At 35.6% G+C, this 17059-nt stretch overlaps 1 protein-coding gene across 6 annotated transcripts in view; it reads right to left on the bottom strand.

Moving 5' to 3' along the window:
* Nucleotides 1–17059, bottom strand: part of PAPPA2 (pappalysin 2) — a 522663-nt gene that overhangs the window by 110764 nt on the left and 394840 nt on the right. The gene's annotated exons all lie outside the window — the stretch shown is intronic.

Genomic DNA, 17059 nt, shown 5'->3' with positions numbered 1-17059 from the left:
GGCACACACTACTTTCTGTTTGTATAGCACTTTATAGTTTGCCAAATATGATCACACATTTTACAGGAGCCTCTATTAAGATCATTGGATTTTTGTTCCTATTTAAGATTTTTGTACTATGATATCCCCAGGATGCAAAGGTTATATTATAGAAGTGGAAAGTAGGATTCTGAGAGCTTAAGTGACTTCCTCTAGCTGAATGCTAGACAGACAGGAATTTGGATTTTCTGACTTTAAGTTCTGTATTCTTTTGATTGACCAGTGGTTCCTAATTTGGAGTGAGCAGAAAATAAAATATTTCTTAGAAAATTTGTTGATGTGTGTGCCCTCTCTGCCCACAAAAAGGAAGTCACATAAATACTTAGGTATAAAAGTGTTATATACTATTTCAGGGAGTTAAGAGAAGCCTTTGAGAGCCATTCATAATCCAGTTATGGTCAATAGCAATTAGATTAAGAATGCCTGTACTATTGATTGAACCATATTTTTTTTGGTAGGTGAAAAAATATCAAATATTGGCAATTTTATATGGTTCTCCCTAATAAAACTGCTGTCTGTATAGACTTAAGAAATTTGACAAGGAAGAGATTAATTCTCAAAGTTTCAATAGATGAGGGAGAGTGTGAGACTACTAGCCTGTTGCCTCAGGTTGTCCTGGCGGCCTCTATACTTGAGGGTCTGAGTCAAAATTTGGAGGAAATTTTGAACCTGGTTTGACTTCCTTCCAATGTCCAAGCCCCTGTTTCTCTTGGTATTTGTCAAAACCCAGCTGATTTCCTGTGTTGTTCCCTCATAGTTCAGGTAAAGTTATAAACACCATAAGCTTATGTGGTTCTTTTTTCAGAAAAGTGAGGTCAAGTTGTAATTTTATGAAATAAAGAGGAAACCTCCAATATGAGTCCAATCATTCAGGAGGATACACTTGACAACATATAATTTGGTAAGTCAGTGGAAGGCCTTGGATCAGAATCAATTCATGGACACTATTCCTTCTAAGAGCATATCACTATCTGTGATTTTAGACACTGGGGATAAGTCTGCAGAGACTTAGTGTTAGAAGAGCTGGTGAGACCCAGAAGGGGGATCAGAAAGGCAGAACCAAATTTGCAGTGAATACTGTGGTGTGTGACGGAGATCCCCTTCTCCATGACTGCACATTCAGCTCACATCAAGTCTCTTTCTGGAAACTGCCCTCAGAGAAAGAAAGCCTCCATGAGGTCATGCCACTTCCCTGGAGTAGTGGAAAAGGAACGAAACCCATGTCTAATGGCCTTTTGATAGGACTGAGTGGAAGGCAAAGTGGAACAACTCTGAAGGGCCATCTCAGCTCCCCATAGGGTGCTGACACGTTTGTGCAGCTGTTTCATACTTCTACTCCTCCCTGTGCCCACTTCTAGCTCTTCTAGCACCATAATTGTTGATCCCAAGGAAAATTCTCAATAAACTTTCTGCATGCAAATCTTCACTTCAGTTCATAGCGATAAATGCCTACTTCAAGAAATAAGAAAAATCTCAAATGACTTCACACCTAAAGGAATTAGATATAAAAAAAAGTCCAAAGAAAATAAAAGGAAGGAAAAAACAAAGACCAGAGAAGAAATAAACAGTACAGAGACTAGAAAGACAATAGAAAATATCAAAGAAAACTGATTCTTTGAAAAGATAAACAAAATTGACAAATCTTTAGGAGACCTACAAGAAAAAAATAGAAAGTGTTCAAATAAATAAAATCAGAAGTGAAAGGGGAGATATTACAACTGACATCACAGAAATGCAAAGGATCATAATAGATTAAACAAATAATTATATACTGATAAATTAAACAACCTAGAAGAAATGAATAAATTCCTAGAAACATACAACCTTCCAAGAGCAAATAATGAGGAAATAGAAAATCTGAACGGAATGGAAAACTTACAATTACTAGTAAGGAGATTGAATCATTAATTTAAAAACTCTTTACAAACAAAATCCCAGGACAAGAAAGCTGTACTGGTGAATTTTACCAAACACTCAAAGAATTAATGCCAATTCTTCTTGAACTCTTTAAAAAATAGAAAAGAAGGGAAAGTTTCCAAACTCATTTTAGGAAGCTAGCATTAGCCTGATACCAAAACCAGTCTAGGATACCACAAGAAAATGAAATTACAGGTTACTATCCCTGATGAATACAGATGCAAACATTCTTAAAACATTAGTAAACCAAATTCAACATTGCAGTAAAAGAATCATACACTGTGATGAGTGGGACTTAGTCCAGAGATGAAAGGATGGTTCAGCATCTGAAAATCAACTAACATGATACATCACATTACCAAAATGAAAGATAAAAATCATATTATCATCTTAATAGATACAGAAAAAGCATTTGACCAAATTCAACATCCATTTATGATAGAAGCTCTCAGCAAAGTGGGTATACCTCAACATAATAAAATCCATACATGACAAGCCCATAGCTAATATCATATCAACAGTGAAAAGCTGAAAAACTTTTCCTCCAAGATCAGGAATAAGACAAGGATGGCCACTTTTGCCACTCTTATTCAACATAGTATGGATGTTCCAGCCAGAGCATTAAGCAAGAAAAAAATAATAGGCATTGTAATTGATAAGGGAGAAGGAAAACTGTCACTATATATAGATGACATAATTATGTATACACACACACACACACACACATATATAAAACCCTAAAGACTCCACCAAGAAACTATTAGAACTTACAAGTGAATTTAATGAAGTTGCAGGATACAAAATCAACATAAAGAATCTATCGCCTCTATATTCATCAATGATATTGGGCAATAGTTTTCTTTTTTGGTGGGAGGGGGAGGGAGTGGGAGGGATCGGGAGTTTGGGCTTATCAGACACAACTTAGAATAGATTTACAAGGAGATCCTGCTGAGTAGCATTAAGAACTTTAGATACTCATGTTGCAACAGAACAAAGGGTGGGGAAAAAATGTAATTGTAATGTATACATGTAAGGATAACTTGATCCCCTTGCTGTACAGTGGGAAAAAAAAAAGAAATCCAAAAAAAAAAAAAAAAGAATCTATTGCATTTCTAAACACTAATGACAAACTAACAGGAAGAAAAAATTAAAGAAACAGTCTCATTTGCAAATGCATAAAAAATAATACCTAGAAACAAATTTAATCAAGGTGGTGAAAAACTTGTGCTCTGAAAACTTTAAGAAAAACATTATGAAATGATATAATGTGCTCATGGACTAGAAGAATTGATATTGCTAAAATGCCTACACTATCCAAAGCAATCTACAGATTCAATGCATTCTCTATCAAAGTATCAATGGTGCTTTTCACAGAAATGGAACAAACAATTCTAAAATATATATGGAACCATAAAGGATCCTGAATAGTTAAGCAATCTTGAGAAAGAAGAACAAAGCTGGTGATATCACAATCCCTGATTTCAAACCATGTAGAAAAGCTGTGATAATAAAAACAGTATAGTACTGACATAAGAACAAGCATACAAACCAATGGAACAGACCTGAGAGCCTAGAAATAAATCCATGCTATATGGTGATTAACTTATGACAAAAGAACCAAGAATATACAATGGGAAAAGAATAGTCTTTGGGAAAAAATGTGCGGGGAAAACTGGACAGCCACATTAAAAAATGAAAAAGGACTATGATTTTTACATCATAAAAATTGACTTAAAATAATTAAGGACAAATTTAAGATCTGAAACCATAAAATTCCCAGAAAAAAAACATGGGAAGCAAGCTCCTTGACATCAGTCTTGATTTTTTTTTTTTTTTTTGGATTTGACACCAAAAGCAAAAGGAACTGAAGCAAAAATAAAAAGTGGGACTGTATCAAACTAAAACGCTTCTACACAGAAAAAAAAAAAAAAACTATCATCAAAATGAAAAGACAACCTACTGAACTGGAGAAAATATTCAAATATCATATATCTGGTAGGGGCTTAATATAAAAATATATAAAGAAGTCATATAACTTAACAGCAGAAAAAAAAGGCCCAAACAATTTGAATAAAAAGTTGAGAGAAGATCTGAGCAGACCTTTTTTTTTTGACCACACCTATGGTGCATGGAAGTTCCTGGGCCAGGGATTAAACACAAGCCTAGCAGTGACAACACTAAATCCTTAGCCACTAGGCCACCAGGGAAGCCCCCTGAATGGACAATTTTCTAAGAAGACATACAGGTACATGAAAAGATGCTCAAAATCACTAATCACCCAGGAGATGCAAATCAAAACCGTAATGAGCTATCACCTCACACTTGTTAGAATGACTACGATCAAAAAGATAAGAAATACTTAGTACTGGAAAGGATATGGAGAGAGGGCAAACCTGTGCACTACTGGTGAACGTGCACATTGGTGCAGCCAATAAGGAAAACAGTATGGAGGTTCCTCAAAAAATTTAAAAAAATAGAACCACCATATGATCCATCAATTCCGAGTATTTAGCTGAAGAAAATGAAAAGACTAACTCAAAATATATATATACCTCCATGTTTACTGCAGCATTATTTACAACAGCCAATATATGGGAACAACCTAAGTGTCCACTGATGGATGAACATACAAAGAAAATGTGTCACACATATGTAACATGATATTATTCAGCCATAAAAAAGAATGAGATCTTGCCATTTGTGACAACATGATGGACAGTGAGGCTGTGTTGTTATGTGAAATAAGTCAGACAGAGGAAGACAAATACCATATGATATCACTTATATATGGAATCAAAAACATAGAAAATAAACAAACAAAAAAAAGCTAGTTGATAGAACAGATTAGTATTTGCCAGAGGCAGGCAGGGGTTAGAGAGTGGGTGAAATGGGTGAAGAGAGTCAAAAGGTACAAACTTTCAGTTATAAAATGTATGTCAAGAGGATGACTATAGTTAATAACTTATTGCATATTTGAAGTTGCAAAGAGAGTCAATCTTAAATGCTTTCATCACATGAAAAACAATTTGTAACTAAGTATGATGATGAGTGATAACTAGACTTACTATAGTGATTGTTTCCTAATATATACAAATGTTGAATCATGTTGTATACCTAAAACTAAAACAATGTATGTCAATTATACCTCAATAAAATAAATAATTTTAAAATAAAGAGATAAAAGAACAAAGAACACAAACTTACATAGAAGAAAAGAGAAATGGAGGAAAAGATTTTGTAGATGTTTGTGTATATAAACAAAAAATAGAAAAAAATGGTAAAAATGGTAGACATTTTTGACCAGCTAATGGAAACTACACATTTCTAATATAGACTAGTCCTTAATTTCTGAATAAGGGCTCACTATTTAAGTGGTTCCTAATGAAATGTAGGGCCAAGAGGAGGAGGAGAAAAAAAAAAGCTTTAATAATAACACAAGTGGCACAATAAAAACTAGTTATGCTCTGAAAAATCAGTTCTATAAAAAACAAAGTGGTATTAAAACCCCATGATTTAAAAAATAAATTGAGTTATTACAAAATATCTAGAGCTGACTGTTAATGAAAAACCTATATATTAACATTGATGGACTACAATTAAAGTAATAACTAGAGGGAAAAGTGATAGAACAGTGAAAACAAATTATTCAAGTATCCAATATAAGAAGCTAAAAAAGAATATCAGTGTAAATCCAGAGAACCAAGAAGGGAGAAAATAATAAACATAGAAATCAGTGCATTGGAGAACAGCAACTAGAACAAAAACATAAATAAATAAAACTAAAATTTGTTCTTTGATAAAGTCCCAGGCATGAGTAATCAAGAAAAAAAGAAGTTTCAAAAAAATACGATGAAATCCATTCCAAATGCAATAGTCTGCATCTATTAACCCCAAGCTCCCAATCCATCCCACTCCCTCCTCCTCCCCCTTGACAACCACAAGTCTATTCTCCAAGTCCCTGAATTTCTTTTTTGTGGAAAGGTTCATTTGTGCCCTATATTAGATTCCAGACATAAGTGATATCATATGGTATTTGTCTTTCTCTTTCTGACTTACCTCACTGAATTAGAAGTCAATTAAAAAAATATGATGTAAATAGAGATCAGACATAATAAATATGCATTATGAACAACTCTCAGGACCAAATTTGAATATGTGGAAGAAACTAATAAATGTTTGGAAATATATAGTAGTTCAAAATTGAAAAATAAAAATTGAATACATTAATAAAAAAACCAAATACATTTAAAAAACAATAATTTTTTCCTTGAAAAAGCCCCAGGCCCAACTGGTTTTATTGGTGGGTTCTGCCAAATTTTGATGGAACAGATTATCTTTATTTTATACAAGTGGTTTCAGGAAATAAAAACAGAGGAGAAACTGTGCAAACAATTTTATGAGGTTTGCATAATCTGAGTGTTCAAAAAAGAAATATAAACTAATTTTACATATAAATACATAAGTAAAAATTCAAGATTAAAAATAAATAAAATCCAAGAGTATACTTAATATATAATATACAATAAACAAGTAAGTTCACAAAGGCAAACATGATTTGATGTCTAAAAAAATCTATTAATGTGGTTCAACATAATGATGAATCAAAGAAAAAAATCCCATGATCATAGAAATTGATGAAAATCAAGTGTTTAGAGTTCCCCTTGTGGTTCAGTGGTAACAAACTTGACTAGTATCCACAAGGACACAGGTTCGATCCCTGGCCCTGCTCAGTGTGTTAAGGATCCGGTGTTGCTGTGGCTGTGGTACGGCTGGCAGTTGCAGCTCCACTTTGACCCCTAGCCTGGGACTTTCTATGTGCTATAGGTGCATCCCTAAAAAAAGAAAAAGAAAAAGAAAATCAAGTGTTTAAGTTCAGCTGATATATACTAGTATATTTTTTAAGTTAAAGAAATTATCTAAGGCTTATTCTAAAATTCATACAGAAAATAAGTGCTTATGGAGTTCCCATCGTGGCTCAGTGGTTAACGAATCCAACTAGGAACCATGAGGTTGCGCATTGGATCCCTGGCCTCACTCAGTGGGTTAAGGATCTGGCGTGGCCATAAGCTGTGGTGTAGGTCGCAGACACAGCTCAGATCCCGCGTTGCTGTGGCTCTGGCGTAGGACGGCAGCTACAGCTCTGATTAGACCCCTAGCCTAGGAACCTCTGTATGTCATGGGTGTGGCCCTAGAAAAAGGCAAAAAAAGAAAGAAGGAAAGAAAGAAAGAAAAATAAGTGCTGATGAATAATGAATAGCTAATTCAATCTGATAAAGATGTGAAAAATAAGTAGAAGGGGAGTGATATGCTCTACCAGAAATGTTTATATGGTAAAAGTCATAGTACTGAAAGAAGTGTACTGCTGATGTGAGAAGCATGAAAACAGATCAATGGAACACATAGGAGTGTTAAAAACAGGTTCACATATACTCCAGAAACTAGTATATAATTAACGTAGCATCACAAATCATCAGGACAAGGAGGTTAGAAAAATTGGCTTAACATATTTAGACAAAAAAGTAGGACCCTGACTTATTCCATATACAAAACCAAATATTATTTATTTATTTATTTTTGTCTTTTTTGCTATTTCTTGGGCTGCTCCCGCAGCATATGGAGGTTCCCTGGCTAGGGGTCGAAACGGAGTCGTAGCCACCTGCCTACGCCAGAGCCACAGCAACGCGGGATCCGAACCGCGTCTGCAACCTACACCACAGCTCACAGCAACGCTGGATTGTCAACCCACTGAGCAAAGGCAGGGACCGAACCCGCAACCTCATGGTTCCCAGTTGGATTCGCCAACCACTGCGCCACGACGGGAACTCCCAAAACCAAATTTTAAATAAGTTACATGCTAAAACTTAAATGGCAAAACTATAAAACTAATATAAGAAGATAAAAATATCTTTGCCGGAGTTCCCGTTGTGGTGCAGCGGAAATGAATCCAACTAGGAACCATGAGGTTGCAGGTTTGATCCCTGGCCTCGCTTAGTGGGTTAAGGATCCAGCGTTGCTGTGAGCTGTGGTATAGGTCACAGATGTGGCTCAGACCCCACGTTGCTGTGGCTCTGGCATAGGCCAGCAGCAACAGTTCCGATTCCACCCCTAGCCTGGGAACCTCCATATGCCACGGGTGCGGCCCTTAAAAAAAAAAAAAAAAGAAAAAAAAAAAAAAAACCTTTGCAATATTAGGACAAAATAATAAATTTATCTATATTACAATTAAAGAGAAGAGGTAATGTCTGGTAATTATTGTTGTAAGGGGATTCTCTGTCTCTGAAAATCAGAAAAAAATGCAAAATAAACAGCAATGGCATATCATTTTGTTTTCATCAGATTGATCAATTTTAGGTAATTGGATAATGTTAGGTTCAGGCAAGAATATGTGGAAATGGGTAACCTCAAGGTCTTGAATTCACTGTCAAATTGTTTTATCATCGAAATGTAGCTGATGCACAATACTACTTCAGTTTTAGGTTTACAACATGGTGATTTGACATTTGCATATGTTATGAAAAGATCACCATAATAAGTAATAATTATATATCCCCATATATGTTATTACAACTCTATTGGTCATATTTCTTATGCTGTATATTACATCCCTGTGGCTTATTTAACTGGAAGATTATACTTCTTAATATCCTATTTCACCCATCCTCTCTCCCCCGCCCCTCTGGCAACCACACTTTTGTTCTCTGCATCTAATAGTTTGTTTTCATTTTTTATTTGTTTTGGACACTCTTTGACATCAGTCTTAGCAGTATTCTTTTGTATGTATCTCCTCAGGTAAGGGAAACAATAGCAAAAATATACAAATGAGACTACACCAAACTGAAAAGCTTCTGTACAGTGAAGGAAACTATCAACAAAACAAAAAGGCAGCTTACTGAATGGGAGAAGATTTTGCAAATATATATGATAAGGGGTTAATATCCAAAGTACACAAAGAACTCATACGACTCAAAATCGAAAGAACAAGCAGCCCAATTAAATTGTGGGCAGAGATTCAAGTGATCTAGAATGGAAATTCTGAAGATGATGATAAAGAAGGTCTGGCTCTATCAAGCATCAAAATAAATCATAAAATTATAGTGGTTAAGATATCAAGGTGTTGGTAGATGAATGGAATAAGATAATCCGGAGAACAGACTTGTGACTGCCAAGGGGTGGGGGAGAGGAAGTGGGATGGACTGGCAGTTTGAGGTTAACAGATGCAAACTATTACATTTCGAATGGACAATCGATGGGGTCCTACTGTACAGACCAGGGAACAATATCAAATCCCCTGGATAGAACATGATGGAAGATAATATGAGAAAAAGAATGTATATATATATATGTGTATGACTGGGTCACTTTTCTGTACAGCAGAAATTGGCACAACATTGTAAATCAACTATACTTTAATAAAAGTTAATTTATTAATTTAAAGTCAACTTTGTAATTCCTTTAAAAAATCTTATTAGAATCTTTATTGGGATTATGTGAAGTTTAAGATTTAGGGAGAATCAGGAGTTCCCGCTGTGGCACAGCGGAAATGAATCCGACTAGGAACCATGAGGTTGTGGGTTCAATCCCTGGCCTCGCTCAGTGGGTTAAGGATCCAGCATTGCCATGAGCTGTGGTGTAGGTTGTAGATGCAGCTCAGATCTGGCATTGCTGTGGCTCTGGCGCAGGCCGGTGGCTACAGCTCCGATTTGACCCCTAGCCTGGGAACCTCCATATGCCGTGGGGGCAGCCCTGAAAGAAAAGGACAAAAGAGGAAAAAAAAAAGATTTAGGGAGTAGGGAGAATCAGCTTTCACATATATTAAATTTCTCTATATAGGATAGATTTGTGCCCCTTCATTTATTCAAGCTTCATTGCATATTCACATAGATCTTTCAAATTTCTATTTTATATTTATTCCTATATATTTTGCCATTTTTTATTGCTATTGTAAAAGAAGTATTTTATTTAGTCATATTTTCACGGTGATGCTTTTTATAAAAATGCAGAGCATATTTATTTTATCTTAATTTTGTACTAAATTATGATAACCAGGTAAAATAATTTTTAGGTTGTTTTATCTTTTCAGCTGTTAACTTACGAGACAATAACACAAATTTTACATATTCTTTTTATGTTTCACTTATTTTATATCTCATAACATATAAAATTGAAAGTCTAATAGTACTGGCTGATATTTTGAGAAAGTAAAATAACAATGATGATATGGGAGTTTTTTCTGCCTGACTGACTGCTGCTCTTCTCTGTTATTTCCTCTTTATTTTTACTTTGGTTTTAATTTGATATTTTTCTTTTTTCTTTTTTCCTTATTAAGGTGGCACCTGCAGCATTTGGCAGTTCCTAGGCTAGGGGTTGAAGTGGAGCTGCAGCTGCTGGCCTACACCACAGCCACAGCATTGCCAGATTTGAGCTGCATCTGTGACCTACACCACACCTTGTGGCAACGTCAGATCCTTAACCCACTGAGCAAGGCCAGGGATCGAACCTGCAACCTCATGAGTACTAGTTGGATTTTTAACCCACTGAGCCACAATGGGAACTCCGAATTTGATCTTTTTCTAATTACTTAATGTGAAAACTGATTACTGATTTAATAATTTATAATGCTTTCCCCCATATACAGACATTTTTAAAGCTATATATTTCCCTGTAAATATTGTTTCAGTTGCATCCCATAAAAGGTGACATATTATTTAATTAGCAGTAACCTCAAAATATTTTCTAATTTCCCTATAAAATCTTCTTTGACCTACAGATTATTTATAAATGTATTGCTTGACTACCCAAAATATTGGAGATTTCTTAGTTTCTTCTTTACTTATATTTTAGTACTGTTGAAGTTAGAGAACATATTCTTTAAAATTTCTATTTGTTGCACATTTTTAAAGATTTGTTTGATAGTGGAGTATGTGGTCTTTCTTTCTTATTTGGCTGCCCCATGGCATAGGGAGTTCCAGGGTCAGGGACAGATCCAAGCCACACTTGTGACCTACAATAGAGCTGTGTCAAGGCCAGATCCCTTAACCCATTGTGCCTGACTGGGGATTGAACCTGTGTCCTGGTGCTGCAGAGAGGCTTTAAGTCCTGTTGGGTCACAGCAGGGACTGCAGTCTTGGTGAATGAACCGTATGCATTCTGCAGTTGTTGACTGTTGTGTCAATTAGGTCAAGATATTTGATAATGATTTTCAAGTATTATACACTTGTCCTGATTTGTCTACTTTCTATATCAATTACTTAAAGACAGAGAATAAAAATCCCCAATTATGAGTATGGATTGGGTTGTTTTCTCTTAGTTCTGTCAATTTTTAATTAATTTCTTTTGAAGTTCTGTTTTTAGGTGCTTCAATTTTATAAGATTAACATTACTCCCCAACTGTGAAAAATTGACTCATTTATCATTATGAAATGTCCCTCCTTATCTCAGGTAATACTCTGTTTTGAGGTCTATTTTGTCAAATATTAACATAGCACATCAATTCCTTATGCTTAGAATTTACATGGTACATATTTTCTACCCTTTTACTTCAGTCTGCAAATCATTATACTTAAAGTGTGTTTTAAAATAAACAGTATATTCACTTTTCATCTTCTGTAAACTGACAATCTTTGCCTTTATGTGACATTTTTAGACAATTTGCACTTAATGGAATTAAAAATACAGATGGATTTAAGTCTATCATCTTAGTATGTGTTTTCTCTTTATTTTTTGTTTTTTACTTCCTCTTTTCCTGCCTCCTTTTGGGTGAATCAAGTTATTTTATTATTTCATAATCTTCTGACTTTTTACTTATTGCTATTTGGGTATAAATATCTAATTTTTCATGATTGCTCTGGAGATTATAATATGTATAAGTTATTACAATCCCCGTTCAAATAAAGTCATCATATCCTGAACAGTATAAGGACCTTATAGCAGTATTATTCTACTTTGTGATCATATATAGTATTTCTTTACAGGAGGGGTCAGTCAGATCTGTCATTGAAATTGCTTAACTTCGTTTTTCACCTCCTTATGCTTTCCTTCTTTTACACAGATGCTGATACCTAGGACACTCCTTAATAAACATCCTGCATACTAATTCCATCTAAGAATCTGTGTCCTAGAGAATCCAACCTGCCACAACCAAAGAAAAATGACCAATTCTCCCCAACTTTGAAAAGTGCTTTTTGATGTGGTTTCCACTCAAACTAAAGTCTATCTTTTTAAAACTTCTGCAGGAAGAGGTGGTTTTCCCCTTTCTCTGGCCTTTGTCACCTCTTCTTTTCAGTCTGGCTAAGCACATAATCCTGCTTATCCTCGTCTGCTCTGGGTCATAAGCAGTATTATCGATATACTCCCAACTGCCAAGACTAAGACTGAACATTCCATCATCAAACACAAAACATCACAGCAAGAAGGGTCTGTGCTCAGTGCTTGACATACAATCACAACTATATGGTCTCTACCCACAAGATCCTTACAGTTAATGGGAGGGAAACAATAACAGTGGAATACGTAGGAACTATGACAGAGGTGTCTATTGAAGGAGGCGCACAGGAGGAAGAGATTAGTTATACATACTAAGTAGGGCTTGGAAGATAAGGTCAGGAAAGTCTAGCCCTTATAAAGGAAGTAATCCTTGAGCTAAATCTTAGATGATGAGTATGTGTTTCTTTGGGACAATGAAATGGAGAAAGCACTTACCAAGAAGGAGAGACATAAATTCCTGACCTGGAAGGAATTGTTTCCAGCACCGAAAGCAATTTATGACTAAAACTTCTAAATCCTAGAATGTGTGTGTGTACGTGTGTGAGGGGGTATAGAAGGATACGGAAGATGAAATAAAGAAATTCAGCCTAAGATAAGGCTTATCTCTATCTTCCTATGTCCAATCAGTCACCAGATCCTTTTGGGTCTATTTATACTTACATCTGTAGCATATGATGTAACATTTTGTCTTCTATGAAAGTTGCATAAACTTGCCCACTGCAGTGTATGTACCTTAAGGGTGAATATGGTGATTGTTTATCATCGAGTATATCTACACCACCATAACATTTTGTTCATTTTAGGCAGTGTTGATTGAATAAATTAAAGGTGAATGTATTATGGTGTGGAAATAAGGCAAATGTCCATAAATACCTTCGGCATTAACTGGAAACTAGATATACAGCAGAGACCAACACACTACAGCCCATGGGCCAAATCTGACCCTATGCTTGTTTTTGTATGGTCTATGAGCTAAGAATGACTTTTTTCATTTTCAAATGGTTGCAAAAAATGTAAAGAAAAATAACATGAATAATGTGAAAATTATATGAAACTGAAATTTCAGGATTCATACTATAATTTTACTAGAGCATAGTCATGTTCATTCACTTACATATTGTCTATAGCCGCTTTTATTCTCCAACAGCAGTGTTAAGTAGCTGTGACAGAGACCATATTGCCCACAAACTCTAAAAAATTTATTATCTGGCTCTTTACAGAAAATGTTTCCCAATCTCTGGTAAGAAGAAAACACACGGGCTTTGGAATAGCTGGATTTGAATTTGAATCCTATCTGTACCTCTACCAGCTATGTTGTCTAAAATGCTTAGCACTTTTGAGTTTTCAAATCATTTTTAGAATCAGAAAAATCATACCTCTGATAAAAAATTTTTCTATGAAAATTAATAATAAGATAAATGGAACAGAGTAAATCTCAATAAATGTGTTTCTCTCTATCCCCTCGTCTTTAGTGCCTGGTTTTAGGGATTCTCATCTTTGAAATTCAATCAATTAAATATATACTGCATTTGCTGTTGACGATTCATATACAGTGCTTGGCTAGCTGAACCCAAGCAAAGAAAGGGAGGAAATTAGGGTTAACAGGCTTTAGGTTTTATGCAGTGAGGGTTTCCAGGCAGAGGTCCATAATTTATAACTAATGTGGAGGACCCTGACGCCTAGGATACAATGACCATGTTGTAGTTTCTGTTAGGACTGCTAGCCAGTCTGGCCCAAGGGAGACCATTCCTTTTCTTTTGGGTATTTTTGTCATTTTAGGGTCTCACCGGCGGCATATGGAGGTTCCCAGGCTAGGGGTCTAATCAGAGCTGTAGCCACTGGCCTATACCACAGCCACAGCAACTCGGGATCTGAGCAGCATCTGCGACCTCCACCATAGCTCATAGCAACGCCAGATCCCCAACCCACTGGGCGAGGCCAGGGATCGAAGCTGCGTCCTCATGGATGCTAGCCGAGTTCTCTAACCACTGAGCCACGATGGGAATGCCAGACCATTCTTAATTAGAGACATTTTAGAACACCCAAGAAAATAAACATGAACATATGATTTTGCATATGTTCGTGGGCTCCTTGTGAAACCAAACAGCGAATCTTTTATTAAATGTCTGCTTCTCAGATTGCTTCACTTGTTGTCTATATTGCTTAGTACTTTCTGGGAAGGATTATGCCTTCTGTTTCTTTCTCTGTCCCTTAATGTCACCTAGAGTTTGCAATATGTGCTCAATAAATCCTATAAACAAGATCCACAGATATATTGTCTTTGAAGAATTCAGGAGAAATTCAACAAAAAAAGTTCGGAAAACTTTTAATCCAATTCCACGTATGTTTCAACTTGTTTTCTTGTTTATGTCATATTTTGCTGTTTATCCCAAGTGCTTATTTCTGGGTTTGGCATATTGCAGGTGCATAATGAATGTTGATGGAATGAGGCAACATAGTGTAGAGGAATAAATGTGGGATTAGAGTCAAGAGGCATGAGTTTGAACTTCAGGTTTACACTTTACTCTTGGGTGATATAGAAAAATCACTTTGTATCTTTGATTCTTATTTTCCTCATCTGTATAATAGGAAAATATCTGCTTTACCAAACTTAGAGGACTACTATGGGGATCAAATTTAAAAGTTTATGAGAATGCACATCGTAAACGATAAATGGCTTTAAATGGTTTCTTCTCAGAGTTCCCTTCGTGGTGCAGTGGAAACGAATCCAACTAGGAACCATGAGGTTGCAGGTTCAATCCCTGACCTCGCTCAGTGGGTTAAAGATCCGGTGTTGCTGTGTGCTATACTATAGGTTCCTCAGATCTGACTCGGCTCGTATCTGATGTGGCTGTGGCTGTGGCTGTGGCTGTGGCATAGGCTAGCAGCTGTAGCTCTGATTTGACCCCTAGCCAGGAGCCTCCATATGCCGCAGGTGTGGCCCTAAAAAAAATAAAAAAAAATAAAAATAAAATAAAATGGCTAATTCTATATATTTCATGCTATTAAGAGAAAGTTCTCATAACTTCTTGGCACAAAATTTTAAAAAATAGTAAAAAGGAAAACTAAGAGAGAAAAGTTACCTTAGTAAATGTGGACTAAAATAACAGAAACGTTGTTGAACAAGGAGCATTTTAGTAAAGGAAAGATTTTGGAAAGATATTTTCAAGGCTAATATTTTCTAGTACAGTTGTTTCTCACTTGGGCAATAAATTTGTCTCTAATCCACTGCATACAAATCATATTTGTATATCAAATAAAGATTAAAGTAAAATAAAAGAAATAATAAAGTCTCATAACTACTTCAGTCCCCAGAAAACTTTGAAAAAACTTAATCAGCTTATTTTTTAAATCATTTCCTGATTTTTGGATTTGTGGATATGTAAAAACTAAATTTTCTTAGCAGTCTTTATATATTAATTTTCAATGATATAAGTGATTTTTTTCTTATACAAGTACTATTATTCCTATATCACTTGTAATAAGAACAAAAGCACAGACTTAAAATATACATGGTAGCTAACTGACATGCATTAAAAAAGTTCTAGGAATTCCTGCTGTGGTGCAACAGGATCAGTGGCATCTTGGCACTGGGATGCAGATTCAATCCCTGGCCCGGCACGGTGGGTTAAAGATCTGGCATTGCTGCAGCTGTGGCTTAGGTCACAACTATGGCTCAGATCTGATCCCTGGCCTGGGACCTCCATATGCCACAGTTTGGCCAAGAAAGGAAAAAAGGAAATAAGGAAAATAGAAAAAGTTCCAGTTGGAGATTTCTGCTTCCAGTTATAATGAAGTAACTTAGAGCATATACTTCTAATAAGAATAATTGTAAACTATGAATAATAAAATATGAATTTTTTTTAAAGTTTAACAGCATTTGAGGCAACCAAGGCACCAAAAAGATTCAAAAATAAACAAACAACATTGAAGGTAACATAATGTTCTGTGCCATGACTGTCACTGTAGTGTTTTTCAAATTCTTATCTATGTGGAATAAGAGTATCAAGAAGCTAGGCAGAAACTGGCAGATTAAAGGCCAAAAAGCTAAGCAGAATTTTTAGCAGATACATACAGCTGAGGAACTAGAAATTGTGCTTTAGAAGCTATCAAAGTGGAAGCCACAATCTAAGCTCTTAGTTGAGATCTCTGAAGGGCTGGGCCTTAGGAGAAAAGGAAATATGAAGTGTATCAGGGCTCATTAATACAGAAACACAACTTGAGTCATTTTAAATACTGAGTATAATAAGGTGCTCTTTCCAAAATCTTATAACACATTTTTTAAAAAGTAAATCATCTTCAAAGGAAAATATCATTATCCAGATCTTGTATAATTTTTTCAGTGCCTGATATTCACTTAAGACACTATTCAGTATGATAGTAGATATTTCTAAAATAAGAAAATTAAGAAAAAAAAGTCAACAGGAACAAAAATCAAGTCACCCAGATACAAGTATTATCAGACACAGACTTTAAAATGATTGAGTAACACAATTTTAAATAGACTGTAGGATGGAGAATTTCAAAAAAAACAAGAACCTATAGGAAAAATTAAATAGGTGTTCTATAATTTAAAATATAGTGACTGGAGTTCCTGTAATGGAACAGTGGAAATGAATCCGACTAGGAACCATGAGATTGTGGGTTCAATCCATGGCCTCGCTCAGTGGGTTAAGGATCCGGTGTTGCCATGATCTGTGGTGTACGTCGCAGATACGGCTCAGATTCTGCATTGCTGTGGCTGTGGTGTAGACTAGTGGCTACAGCTCTGATTAGACCCCTAGCCTGGGAACCTCCATATGCCGTGGGTACAGCCCTAAAAAGACAAAAGACAAAAAAT

This window comes from Sus scrofa, chromosome 9, assembly GCF_054392235.1.
Source record: "Sus scrofa isolate SSC_HxYL_T2T_F1_AM1 chromosome 9, Sscrofa_HxYL_maternal_Yorkshire_Landrace_v2.0, whole genome shotgun sequence".
NCBI classification, from domain to species: Eukaryota; Metazoa; Chordata; class Mammalia; order Artiodactyla; family Suidae; genus Sus; species Sus scrofa.
The sequence above is the reverse complement of the archived record's forward strand: the minus strand, read 5'-3'. Positions and strand labels throughout refer to the sequence as shown.